Here is a 12,607-nt window from a genome sequence, read left to right as displayed (position 1 = left end):
ATTTTTCCCCAGTCTGTGGCTTACCTAATCTTGCTTTTGGTTTTAAGTTTTCCTTTGTTTTTCTTCATTAAGCCACCCACCAGCTCAATCTTCAGATGATTCATAAATCAGCATTACCTCTGATCCAATGGGAAATTTTTCAAGGGAGAATTGAACTCCAGAAACTCCTACCTCTGGAGCCAATCTCATCTGAGTTATAGCCCTTCTTACAGCACAGTGGCACCCATCACAACCTGAGGCAGTGTTCTTTTCTAATTTGTTGATATTCGTACGTAGCAGACAATTTAGCAGAGTATGAAATCAAACCAGGTGGTGGATTGGCATATATTAAGAGCTTCACTAGTATATATTCTATCCCTCCCTGAGAGTAGATCACAGATTTATCAGTAATAAAGCCAGAATTTTCTTCAGTCACTGGCTTTGAGTGCACAAGATCTAAAGCATATTTCCCAAAGATGTTTCTTCCATGAATTCATATCATCTTTAGCAAAAGATATGAACCTTAGAAAAACTTAAAAATCTCCACTTTAATCAATTCAATGAACATTTATAGGGTGTTGTGCTAGGTACTAAGAGACAAACAATGAACAAAACAAGTTTCTGCCCTCAAAGAGCTTAAAGTGGATATATATACATACAAATAACTGTAATACATAGCTGTATGTATATGTGGTAGCATAGTAATATTGGAGAAGCCTGCCTATGAAAAGTGGCATTTGAGCTAATCTTGACAAATGAGTTGGATATCAAAGGCAGAAATCGGGATGAGGGCATTCCAGACACAGGGACTAATATGTGCAAAAGCATAGAATCTGAGGCTCCTGAGTAATGTCAACAACACAGCATGTATTCTGGAACAGTGTAGGATGCTGTTGTGAAACAAAAGCTGGAAAATCAGGTAGGGAAAGGCTGTGAAGAGTCTTAAATTCAACCCATTAGAGGTTTATTGACCACCTACTGTTCCCAACATTGCTAGGTAATCTGAGGGAATGGTTCACAAATTTTTGTGTTTGTATTATCCCACAGTTACTATTCTATCAAAAAACAAATCTTGCTCTCAATTGTAATCAAATACTAATTTTTATGAGGACATTAATGAATTCACAGGTACTATACTTGTCATGTATAATTAGTTTAAATGACATTAAATGTGCAACATAGTGTACCTGATAGTAAATTTGTAACTGTGTCTTTTTGAAAGATTAGTCTTAAAAATTATAATAATGGAAAATTTTAATATTTTATGATAATTTCCCAGATTGTCTATAAAGAAGGCCCACTTTTTTAAACATTGATAAAGTCTTCTCTTCACATATTTTGCTAAAGAACACTTCAGACATGTTACTATGAGACTGATTTTAACAAAATCTATTAGATATGTATCAACTGGATACATACTATATTCATGGTTTTTTGTGAATCATTAGCTTTGTTTAAAAAGATGGCTTTTGTATAAGTACATTTCTGTTTTTGTGGGGGGGAAAAGGTGACTTTAAAACTGCCCCAGACAGAAAAAAAATGGCTTGTTAGGAATATGTTTTGTGTTAGTGTGAGTTACTGTTACTGTATTTGTTTATCGTAAAGGTCGTTGGTTAATATTCAGTGTACTTTACAATAAAAAGTAATAAAAATTTCTAAGTCCTGAAATTCAAGAACATCTCAATGTTGACAAAAAATTAATCAATAGATCAAGAAAGAAATGGATAAACACCAAGGTCCTACTGTATAGCACAGGGAACTATATTCAGTATCTTGTTATAAACCATAATGGAAAAGAATATGAAAAAGAATCTATATTCATATGTATAACTGAATCACTTTGCTATACAGCAGAAACTAACACAACGTTGTAAATTAACTATATTTCAATAAAATAAATTTTAAAAATAAAACAAAGAAAAAAGAAAAAAAAGGGAAAGAAATGGAAATTTTTGAGCCAAATTTGATGATTATAGCCCAGGAACAGCATCTCATAAAGCTCTGAGAGGACTTCCCTGGTGGCACAGTGGTTAAGAATCCATCTGCCAGTGCAGGGGATGCGGGTTCGAGCCCTGGTCCGGGAAGATCCCACATGACGCGGAGCAACTAAGCCCGTGAGCCACAACTACTGAGCCTGCACTCTAGAGCCTGGGAGCCACGATTACTGAGCCCATGTGCCACAACTACTGAAGCCCGCATGCCTAGAGCCCATGCTCTGCAACAAGAGAAGCAACCACAATGAGAAGCCCACGCACCTCAAAGAAGAGTAGCCCCCACTTGCCGCAACTAGAGGAAGCCCGCATGCAGCAATGAAGACCCACGCAGCCAAAAATAAATAAACAAATTTATAAAACAACAACAAAAATCTATTAAGAAAAAAAAAGAAAAAGAAAACTCTGAGAACTGTTCTGCCTGTTAGAAATCAAGGCACAGTTTTATAAGTTTGTTGCTACAGAGAGCTATACATTAAATAATGTATTATTGACAGTTTACACAATCTAGATCTAAGCATCATCGTGGCCCCTTACAAGATCGAGAAAGAATGTTATCTTTTAAGGAGTTGTCTTGTTGATGCTAGGAGAATGTTGCTCTTTATGGTTGAGCAAGTATTTCTACCCATGGGGGAGGTTTGGTTGATGCCTAATGCAGATACACAATGCATAGTAGAGGGGGAGAGGGGAGGCCAAAGGGCAGAAAAAAATATCTACTTGAGATGTTAAAAAGCAACTAATTTTCAAATAACCAATCTCTAATTCCATTACTCCTGGGTTCAAACATAAGCAGTTGTTGTTTTCTGTATGCCTATTCCATAACCAGATTCAAGAATACTGACAATTACCTCATGTGATAAAAAGTTTAATTTTAAGAGTAGAAATTAGTATAAATGTTGCTGTTATAATAATTGTAAAGCACAAAGATAAATAAAATACAGTAGCATTATTAATAAACGAGATTGATAAGAGGTGGCATAGAAGCAGAAATCCTATAGGCTGAGCGCTTGAAATTTGTTAACTACTCTTATGCCAATCTTTATTTGGCCTAATATGGCAGTGAACTGAATTAATTTTGATGAGCAGAGAGGAAGGTGTTTTGATGGTTGCCACTCTCTTTTTTTTCTTCTCTTCCTTTTAAGGGAGCAAGAAAAATGTAGAGCAAAACAAATCATTTCTGTCCCAGGCTCTAGCCCATTCACTGATTCTAGACTAACCAGCTCTCAGGTAACAAGTATAAATGAATGACTTCACAAAGAATTACATAATACCTGAGTTGATGCAATAAGAGAAAGACAGTATGAAAAGATGGGGAGAAATATTGTCAATGGGATTTGCTATCCATAGACTGAGGGGAGAGTGAAAGAAAAATACGAGTCACGAATGACTTAATGCTTTTGTTTAGCTTGTGCAAATGAAAGAATGAAATCGCACTTTACTGAGATCTAGGACAAGCAGGGTACAAATCAAGAGTTTGTTTTTTCCGTTTTGTTGTGATTAGTTAGGCAATCAAATAGAGATGGAACTGAGCAGTTGGATATAGAGCCTGGAATTCAGAGAAGAGGAAAGGAATATACATGATACACAGGGAGGGGATGTAGATGAGGAGGGAAACAAAAGTTCAGAGAAGTAAGCCTGAGAGTGTTCCAACAGCTATCTAGCTGTCAGGAAGAAGAGGAAGAGCCAGTAAACAAGACCCTGGTGCAACCAGTGAGTTACAGAGAATCAAGAGACAGTTGTGTTTCAGAAGCCAAGGGAAGGTCTTGTTTAAAGAAGGGATGTTCACTGCTTCAAATGCTGCTGACAGGCCAAATACAACGAGGACTGGGAACCACTCTTTTGACAATAGTTGTGGGGTTTTTTTTGTTTCTTTTTTTCTGTGACCTTGGGCAAGTTAGCAGTGTACTTATGCTCTGGACCCTGTTTTAAAATGGGGATGGACATCTATTAAGGCTGTTGGGAGGAATGACTAATACATGATTGGGGTATAATAGAGGCGGGGCAGGTGCAGGGTTGTTAGCAGTGACTGGTAGCAGTCCCGCTCAGCCATTGGTCAGCCGTCGGTCACAATGGGCCCCTCCCGGAAGCAGACCACCGTTGGTGATCAGCCATGAGGGAGCAACCCTTAGAAGGCTACCGTTAGCAGTCCCAGTCAGCCATTGGTTGGCATCGCAGTGGACCCCTCCCACTCCCCTTCCTCTGTATAAAGGAGCCCGAATTGGGACTGAGGGAAGATTCTGTTGGGGGCGGGGGGGGGGGACTCTAGTCTGCCATCTTCTTGATCTGCTAGCTTTCTGATTAAAGTCATTATTCCTTGCCGCAGCAGTTCGTCTCCCGATTTATTGGCCTGTCTGTCGTGCAGCAGCAGAGTGAGGTCAGTAACAGTTTTAGAGGAATGACGGGATCCTGAACAAAATAGAAGAGAGTAAGCAGAGACAGCAGCATTGCCAGTTCACTTCAAGGAGTGTTGCTATAAAGGGAAGAGAAGAAAAGGGACAGGAGCTAAAAGGACATAGAAGTTCAAGCAGAGGAGGATTTATCATGAAGCTAATAAAGCTTACATTTCAGGGCTTCTCATCTGCACCGGCTTCTTCTGTGGCCCTAGGAAGGGCCCTAACAATGTGTTTCTGTGAAAATATGTTTTTGTAAAATTTCCCAAGATAAAATATTTTAATGACAATGAACCAGTGTCTCCTTCCATTCTAGCTTCCCTCCATCAAGTGTTCTCTACTTTTGTCTGGCTGCAGACACTGCTGGTATTTGAGTAAAGGAGAGTTACGTTAGGAATACAGGTACTTTGGGTTCATGTTTTGTTTTAACTCTGAATAACAAAAACAATGATTGCATTGAATTGAGAATTAACATTTCTTCTTCTCTACCACTTAAATCCTGAAGAACTTGAGTGAGAAAAAATAAAACTACCTATCCAACCCTAATGTACTGTGAAAATAGAAGTACCAAGAATTGCAGATTTCTGGTCACAAAGTTATAAACCAATGCAGTTATTCTGGGCTCTAGATGCGTTAATTTTCATTTTTTGAAGAAATGGGTAATCATGTGAAGCAAAATAAATTTGAGAAAGAATGTAAGGATTTAAAACAAGAAATGCTGTGAGATAATAATGGGACAGGCTGGGACCTGGAACCTGAGACCCTTTACTCAGTCCTTGCACCTGGACAAATGTCTCCTTGAGCAACAGAATACAAAGAAACTATAAGGGACTAAAGATATCCGCACACATGCACAGTCGGGGCAGTTATGAACAATAGGATACAAAAGGCCAAAACCCAGTTGCTATTTCTGAGGTGCCAGGAGCAAAAGCAGGGTACTGCCGTGATCCCTGCACACAGCACCACCAAGAGGGTGGGCAGACCACCTAAGCCACGCCTCCGGCCCCACCCACAGATCAACCTCCACCCTCACCCCATTTAAGGAACCAGCTTACCCCCCCCCCCTCAGGGACTGAGCAAGTGAACCTGTTACTTGTTTTCACTCCCTCGTGCTGCAGCCATAGTCCTCATAAAGTCTTGCGTGAATTCCTTGTCTGGTCTCGTATCAATTTCTAGTGATTAAAGAGTCCAAGAAACCAGGTCAGTAACAGTCAGGAAGGTGACTCAGCAAAATAGGCATCCTTTTACAGTAAATGCCTACTCGGAGACCCAAACCTCTTCGTTAAATACAGTAAAATAAAAAAGAAGAAATTAGCAAGGAAGTTATATTTCCATTAGAATTTTTAAGACTTTCTGAAATAACTAGACAGCCACAATTTCATTAAAGTTAATTTGAACCACTCAGTGGCAAACCAGTATCTCTGTAAAATATAGTATTGTATGAACACTACAATTTGACTACCACTTCGTTGCAGGAAAATGGGGGGCTCAAGAAGATGGTCATGTCCCAGGTTTCAGGCGAGTGAGTCCATGGGGCAGGCCACCAAGTGAGGGTCCTTGGCCTCCTTTAGGAAAGAATCCAAGAGCAAGCCACGGTAAAGTGAAAGCAAATTTAGAGAGATACACATTCCACAGGCAGAATGCAGTCGTCTCAGAAGTCGAGAGCAGCCCTGGGCTGTGGGCGCGGTTAGTTTTTACGGGCTGAGTAATTCCATACACGAACTAGTAGGAGGAATATTCTAACTATTTTGAAGAAGGGGCAGGGATTTCCAGGACTTGGGCCGCCACCCACTTTTTGGCCTTTCATGGTCTGCCTCAGAACTGTCTTGGTGCCTGTGGGTGTGTTATTTAGCATGTTAATGTATTACAATGAGCTTCAAGGTCTACTAGAATTTGAATCTTCCACCATCTTGGGCCTAACTGGTTCTAACTAGTTTATATAGTATCCTCAACAGCTGTGTCATTCTTTTAAAGGTTGTGCCCTGCCCCCTTTCCTCCTGTCTCAACTTGATGCACATTAAGTAGTAATAAATGTGAAACTTTATTTCCAGAAATATTGAAACAAATTTTCATAAACAGCTGGATTTGTATACAACACTTTCCTAGTGTAATATACAAATACATGGTCGCTCAGCCTCTCCTAGAAGCACGTGAGGGACACAGAACTGCCACTTTCACAGGGGGCCCATATTTTTGTTGCTTACTTACTCTGCTTCACATTATAGCAAGGAGCTCCAAGACTACAAACATGGAGCGGAGTCTGTAACCTTAGAGAGGTTGCTCCCAAACTCACTCTCCTTTTCGTTGTTACTCTTCTCCCTCCTTTCCTCCCAGTTCTCATCTTTTGTTTTGTACAGGCATTTGGGGCGGGGGGTGGGGAGTGAATACTAACATAGATATTTAAAAGAGCATAAAGTGAATGTCCCTTCCTACAAGTGGGCATCTTTGAGGAAATGCATTCCTGAAATCATGATCACTACAGTAGGAGCAAGAGAATAAGACATCTGCATAGCTAGGTGAATTAATTTTGAAATTACCTTCACCTTGCAGTGGTGGGCTTCTTAAAGTGCACCAGACTCCTCCATCTGTACGACGCGTGGATTCTCGATAACCTTACTCAAGTTGTTGCTTTTGGTGTCTCTTCCTTCTTTAGGACCCAATAGATGCATTCCTGACACAGTTGCAAACCCACAGCTGACGTTTTCCATTTTAAGAATGTCTTTTCATTGTTTTCATTACAAAACAGCCTTTTTTTTTTTTGCGGTAGTCAGACAAAAGCATAACTTCTTTTAGATGTAGTTTTTTACTTCATAATGTTTTTCATCAGGAAAAAAATGAAATCTATATTTCAATACTATTGGAGTCCAAAATAGACAACCAGGAGGTATGGATATTTTGTCTCCTTACCCCACAGAATGAAAATACCCTCACTCATTTGCCCACTTTAAGTAATGTGAAGTTGCTATGATTGTAGGTAATTCCACACAAAATTATTTGCCAACTCTAAAAAACTATTACAAATAGATAAAATATTTTCATATTTTTGTGTTTGTTCAGATACTTTGCAGAATTGCTGCATTAATTGTGGTTTATATTTGGGGGTTAACCAGACATTAGGGAGAAATTAAAAGCTTCCAATAAAAGAAGGCAACTATTAGATTTCTCCTACTCAGGAGAAAATGTTTCCTTCAGGGTCTCAACTATAATTGATTTGAATTCTGGCAAGTGATGCAGAAGGATGATAGAAATACTGATCAAAATTCACAGGAAGTTGGCAATAATTCTCTCTCTGAAGAAATATTATATTTGATACAGACAAAAGACTATATATACAATATGTATGTAAATTACAGTGTAATAAAAGTCACCTACCAAAATAAGAACATTACAAATATTCATGATCTACCTACACCATCTCCCCATCTTACTAAAAAAGGTAACCACTATCACAGATTTTTAGTGCTTCGTTACGTTCTTTTAAAAAAATTTATTTACCACTTATGTATGTTATTCTTAACCAAAACATTGTTTCATCTACTTGCTTTTGAGCTTCATTTTTAAAATGGTATAATGCAGCATGGACATGCCAGCTATTTGTTTTTTTTCTCACTTAACAGTATAATTATTTTCTAAAATTTATAAATGTTTTGCACATTATTATGTTTGTATTTTTGCCACTGTATAGCATTCCATTAATATAATATATCAGAAGTTTTCTATTCATTCTCCTGTTAATGGCATTTGGGTTATTTCATGTTTTTCTTTTTATGTTTTGTGTTTAAATTGTCATTTAACAATTTAATAATTCTTAATTTTTCTTTCATAGTTGCGATTTTATTCAATCATGTTCAGATATTATGAATAATCTGTAAACAAATCTTTAAGTACCAAAAATCTAAAAAGTCATGTAGGCCAGGATTAGGGAGCAGTTTTCTTTAGAAGCAGTTCTCTCTCTCCCTCACTATATCTATGAAATGGCTTGGAGACAGACATTAAATAGTTTGAAATATTTCAGGCATATTAAATGAATATCTGTGACTCCAAATTGCCTTTTAGTTATACTTCAAGGTATAGGATGTGAAAGCTGCCCTCCTTATCAAGACAGTCAAAACCTCTCAAATAAATATCCCCATGTTTTGGTTGTACAAAAAAAAAAAGAAAAAAGAATAGCCAGCATGTGAATTCTTCTTTTAAAAAATGTATGTACACACACACACAATTGGATGTGGTGGTATTCATTCCTTCCAAACATGTGATTTTAGAGCTATTTTTTAAAAACTTTCATTTACAAAGTAGGTGACAAAAATATTTTTCTGGCTTGTAAAAAGGATACAGAAACCACCAAGACTTGGTAAATGATATTAATCAGACTGACGTCTGTCTCTCCTGCTAACTCTCCTCATTTCTACTTTCTTCAACTTCTGCAGGTTATTTGTCTTTAGTTTCCTGGATAGGCATTTCAGCCTGTTTCCCTTTTGCTCTCTTTTTTCATTTGTAATTTTTTGGCAGATGATTTATTCTTTCTCACTGCCCTTTTGAGTTTGGTTTCAATGTCTGCAAGAATTAGTTTAGCCGAAAATCTTGCCAGTCTCCTCTAGAGCTCTTCTTTTACTATCCCTTCAGCTAAATTGATCTGCACCTTGAGCTACTTTGGCAGTGGTTTGTGGTGGGGAGGGCAGGTGTCTGGGTGCCTATGGCCACAGCACGGTGGGAAACTTTACAAAGCCAGCTTGCATGGTTGTTGCTGCTAAAATCATTCCTGTTTTGTTTGCTTTTACTTTTATTTTATTCTCTCAACTGTTTAGTAAATTATACACTCTAATTTCATTCTTTGCTATTCTTTAAACCTTACTGTGATACCTAATTTAACACAATCTCATCTAATCTGTGTCTTAATATTCCTCATGAATAACATAAGGAATTTAGAATACTTCATTTCTAAATATCTGTCATAAGAGCTGTCAGCTGTGTTCTTTTATAGATGATCTGTCTTTTCTCTCTGGCTGCTTTTACAGTCTTCTCTTTTTCCTAAGTTAACTGCAATTTTACTCCTATGTGTCTGCCTCTTCAGCTGTGTTTAATCTGCTATTTAACCTAGTTATTGAGTTTTTAAAGTGTTTTTAGTGTGAAATTTACTGAACATACAGAAAAGAACATAAAACATAATTGTATAATATAATGAAAAATTATATTGCAAGCACACATATATCATCTTCCAAGCCAAGAAATGGCTGTGTGCCCCTTAATCATACCTCTTTGCACTCCTCAGCAGTAAATACTTGCTAGACTTTTGTAGCAATCATTTCTTTGTTTTATACTTTTTAAAATCACTTATGTATATAGATTTAATCAGTATAGTTTGCTTTTGAAAAATGGAATTGTATTGCTATATTCTTTTGTGCCTTACTTCTTTTGCTCAAAATTATGTTTATAAAATTCAGAGGACTTCCCTGGTGGTCCAGTGCTTAATACTCCATGCTTCCAATGCAAGGGGCGTGGGTTTGATCCCTGGTCAAGGAACTAAGATCCAACATGCCACGTGGTGTGGCTATAAATAAATAAATATTCATTGAAATTATTTCTTGTAGCTCTGTTTTATTCATTTTCATTCCTGTATAGTCACATTTCTATAGGAATGGAATTGCTGGGTCATAGAGGATGCAAAATCTTTGATTTTAAAGGGCCATGCCAGAATGCTATTCAAAGGGGTTGTACCAACTTACGTGCCACCAGCAATTTATGAGACATTATCCATTGAATTTTTTAAAATGAATTTTATTTATTTATTTATTTATTCTTGGCTGCATTGGGTCTTTCTTGATGCACATGGGCTTTCTCTAGTTGTGGCAAGTGGGGGCTACTCTTCGTTGCAGTGCACGGGCTTCTCATTGCAGTGGCTTCTCTTGTTGCGGAGCACAGGCTCTAGGTGCGTGGGCTTCAGTAGTTGTGGCATGCAGGCTCAGTAATTGTTGTACACGGGCTTAGTTGCTCCGCGGCATGTGGGATCTTCCTGGACCAGGGCTCGAACCTGTGTCCCTGCATTGGCAGGCAGATTCTTAACCACTGAGCCACCAGGGGAGCCCTATCCATTGAATTTTAATTTCAGCATTTCTATTTTTAATTTCTAAAATATATCTTTAGGTTCTTTCTGAAGTCACTCTTTTCATTTTTGTTAGTCTCTTATTACTTGTTCAATTTTGTGATTTCGTCTTTTATATTTAAAATTTTATAGATATTCATTTTATACTCTGTATATGATCATTCCAAAACCTAAATCATTAGGACTCTTATCTGTTGTTTTTTCTGCCGACTCTTATTTGTGGTTGCTATGTCTCTGGTGAATTTTAAAATAATGTATTTAATTTTTAATAACTTAATTTCTAAAATAAATATTTTATATATTTATTTGACCTGAGCATGATCTGCCACTAAGTGTCTTATTAACTACTTATGCTGTATTGTGGTTTCCTGGGGGGGTGTGAGAGGATAAAAATCATGTATATGGGATTAGTGTTGACAGATATTAAGAGTAACCATTATTCCTTAAGCTTTTTTACATTTCCCAAATTTCCTACCATAAATACATAATACATAATACTCTTAAAACCAGGAAATAATGTTAAAATAACCATGGAACCAGAATACTTGCCAACCACAAATAAACTCAGCTAGTAAAATTTTATCATACATTATGAGGTAGGATTCTAGGTCACTTCTTAGGAGGCTATTTATTGAAGATTAAGGTATCTTCTTCTCTGTGACTTTCTATTCCATAACTCTGTCAGTGCAGGGGCTTAAAAGGGAATGCTATTCTCTAGAGATTATTTTTAAATATTGTTTTTAAAATTCTAATATCAGCCAGGGATTTCTACCCATTTGGGACCACTTTAGCTCCCACCTAGGTCCCTGACTTAATGCTGGAGTCCTTTCTACTAGACATAGCAGGTCTTTTTTTTATTAAAATGGATATGGAGGAATGGCTTTGAGTAAGTATGACATGGTTTATACCTAAGGAAAGGAGACCAAAATGCAAAGAAAAAATCAGGGTAGGGAGGAGAGAATCAAAAAACTGTAATTATTCATGGGATTTAATTATAAGAGTTGGAGATAAAAATAGATCTTTAAGCCAACTTGGATACTCTCTCACTACGGATACATTCTCTGGCCTACTGCCTCTTAATCAGTCAAACACAAGACACAGCCAGGAATTTCCAGGTAGCCTTTTCTGTCCAAGTGTTCAATCTTTAAGTACTGATCTGGAGTTCAAGGTCGACTTCTGGCAACACTCCCAGAATATGGCAGGTGGGTCCTCCAGGATTTTTGGCATCCTGCAAAGAATGATGGTCAACTCTTGCAGTTTGAAAAATTAGAAAAAAAGGGTGGTGGCTTCCCAGCTTGGCTGGGAAGTTCTGATACATCCACCATATTCACTAGACATTGCGTCTTTGGATTTCCATTTATTTCAGTCTTCACAAAATTCTCTTAATGGAAATTTCCATTCCCTGTTAGACTGTAAAAGATACCTGGAACAGTTCTTTGCTCAAAAAGATAAAAAGTTTTGGGAAGATGGAAGTATGAAGTTGCCTGAAAAATGGCTGAAGGTAGTGGAACAAAAGGGTGAATATGTTGTTCAATAAAGTTCTTGGTGAAAATGAAAAATGTGTCTTTTATTTTTACTTAAAAACCAAAGGCACTTTTTGGCCAACCCAATAAATGGAGTGAGGGGGAAGGGAACTGATTTCTCAGTTCCTTCCTGTGTCTGATGTGATAGGTGCTTTCACATATGTTCTTTCATTTCTTCACACAATCTTGTGAGGTAAGTATCATCCCCACTTGCCAACGAGGAAACTGAAGCTCAAGAGTGACTTCCCTAATGTATCAGAGCTTTGAGTGGCAAACCCAGTATTTTGAACTCTCCTATCAGCATTACTTAATGAAAAAAGTAGAGGAATTAGTACTACTACAAGATGCTTTTTCCAGAATCAGCCGAGATGATGTTCACAAATACCTTTTCCAAACTAAAACATGTTAAACAAGTAAGGTACTAATTATGAGGATGCCATAATAAGTAAAACAGATATCCAGTTTCTATCATTTGAGCATAATGCCTTGAATAAAGCATCCAGTGGACTAGAGATCATTGATACGCATTTAAATCTTAATGTTTTACGTTGATGTACCTTTTTAAAAATAGTGAGCATTTAGCTGTTGTATTGGCAGGTGGCTATGTTGAGTCCATATCATTTG

Source organism: Mesoplodon mirus (genome assembly GCF_964341445.2).
Source record: "Mesoplodon mirus genome assembly, chromosome: 3".
Lineage (NCBI taxonomy): Eukaryota > Metazoa > Chordata > Mammalia > Artiodactyla > Ziphiidae > Mesoplodon > Mesoplodon mirus.
Note: the sequence above shows the minus strand (reverse complement) of the source record.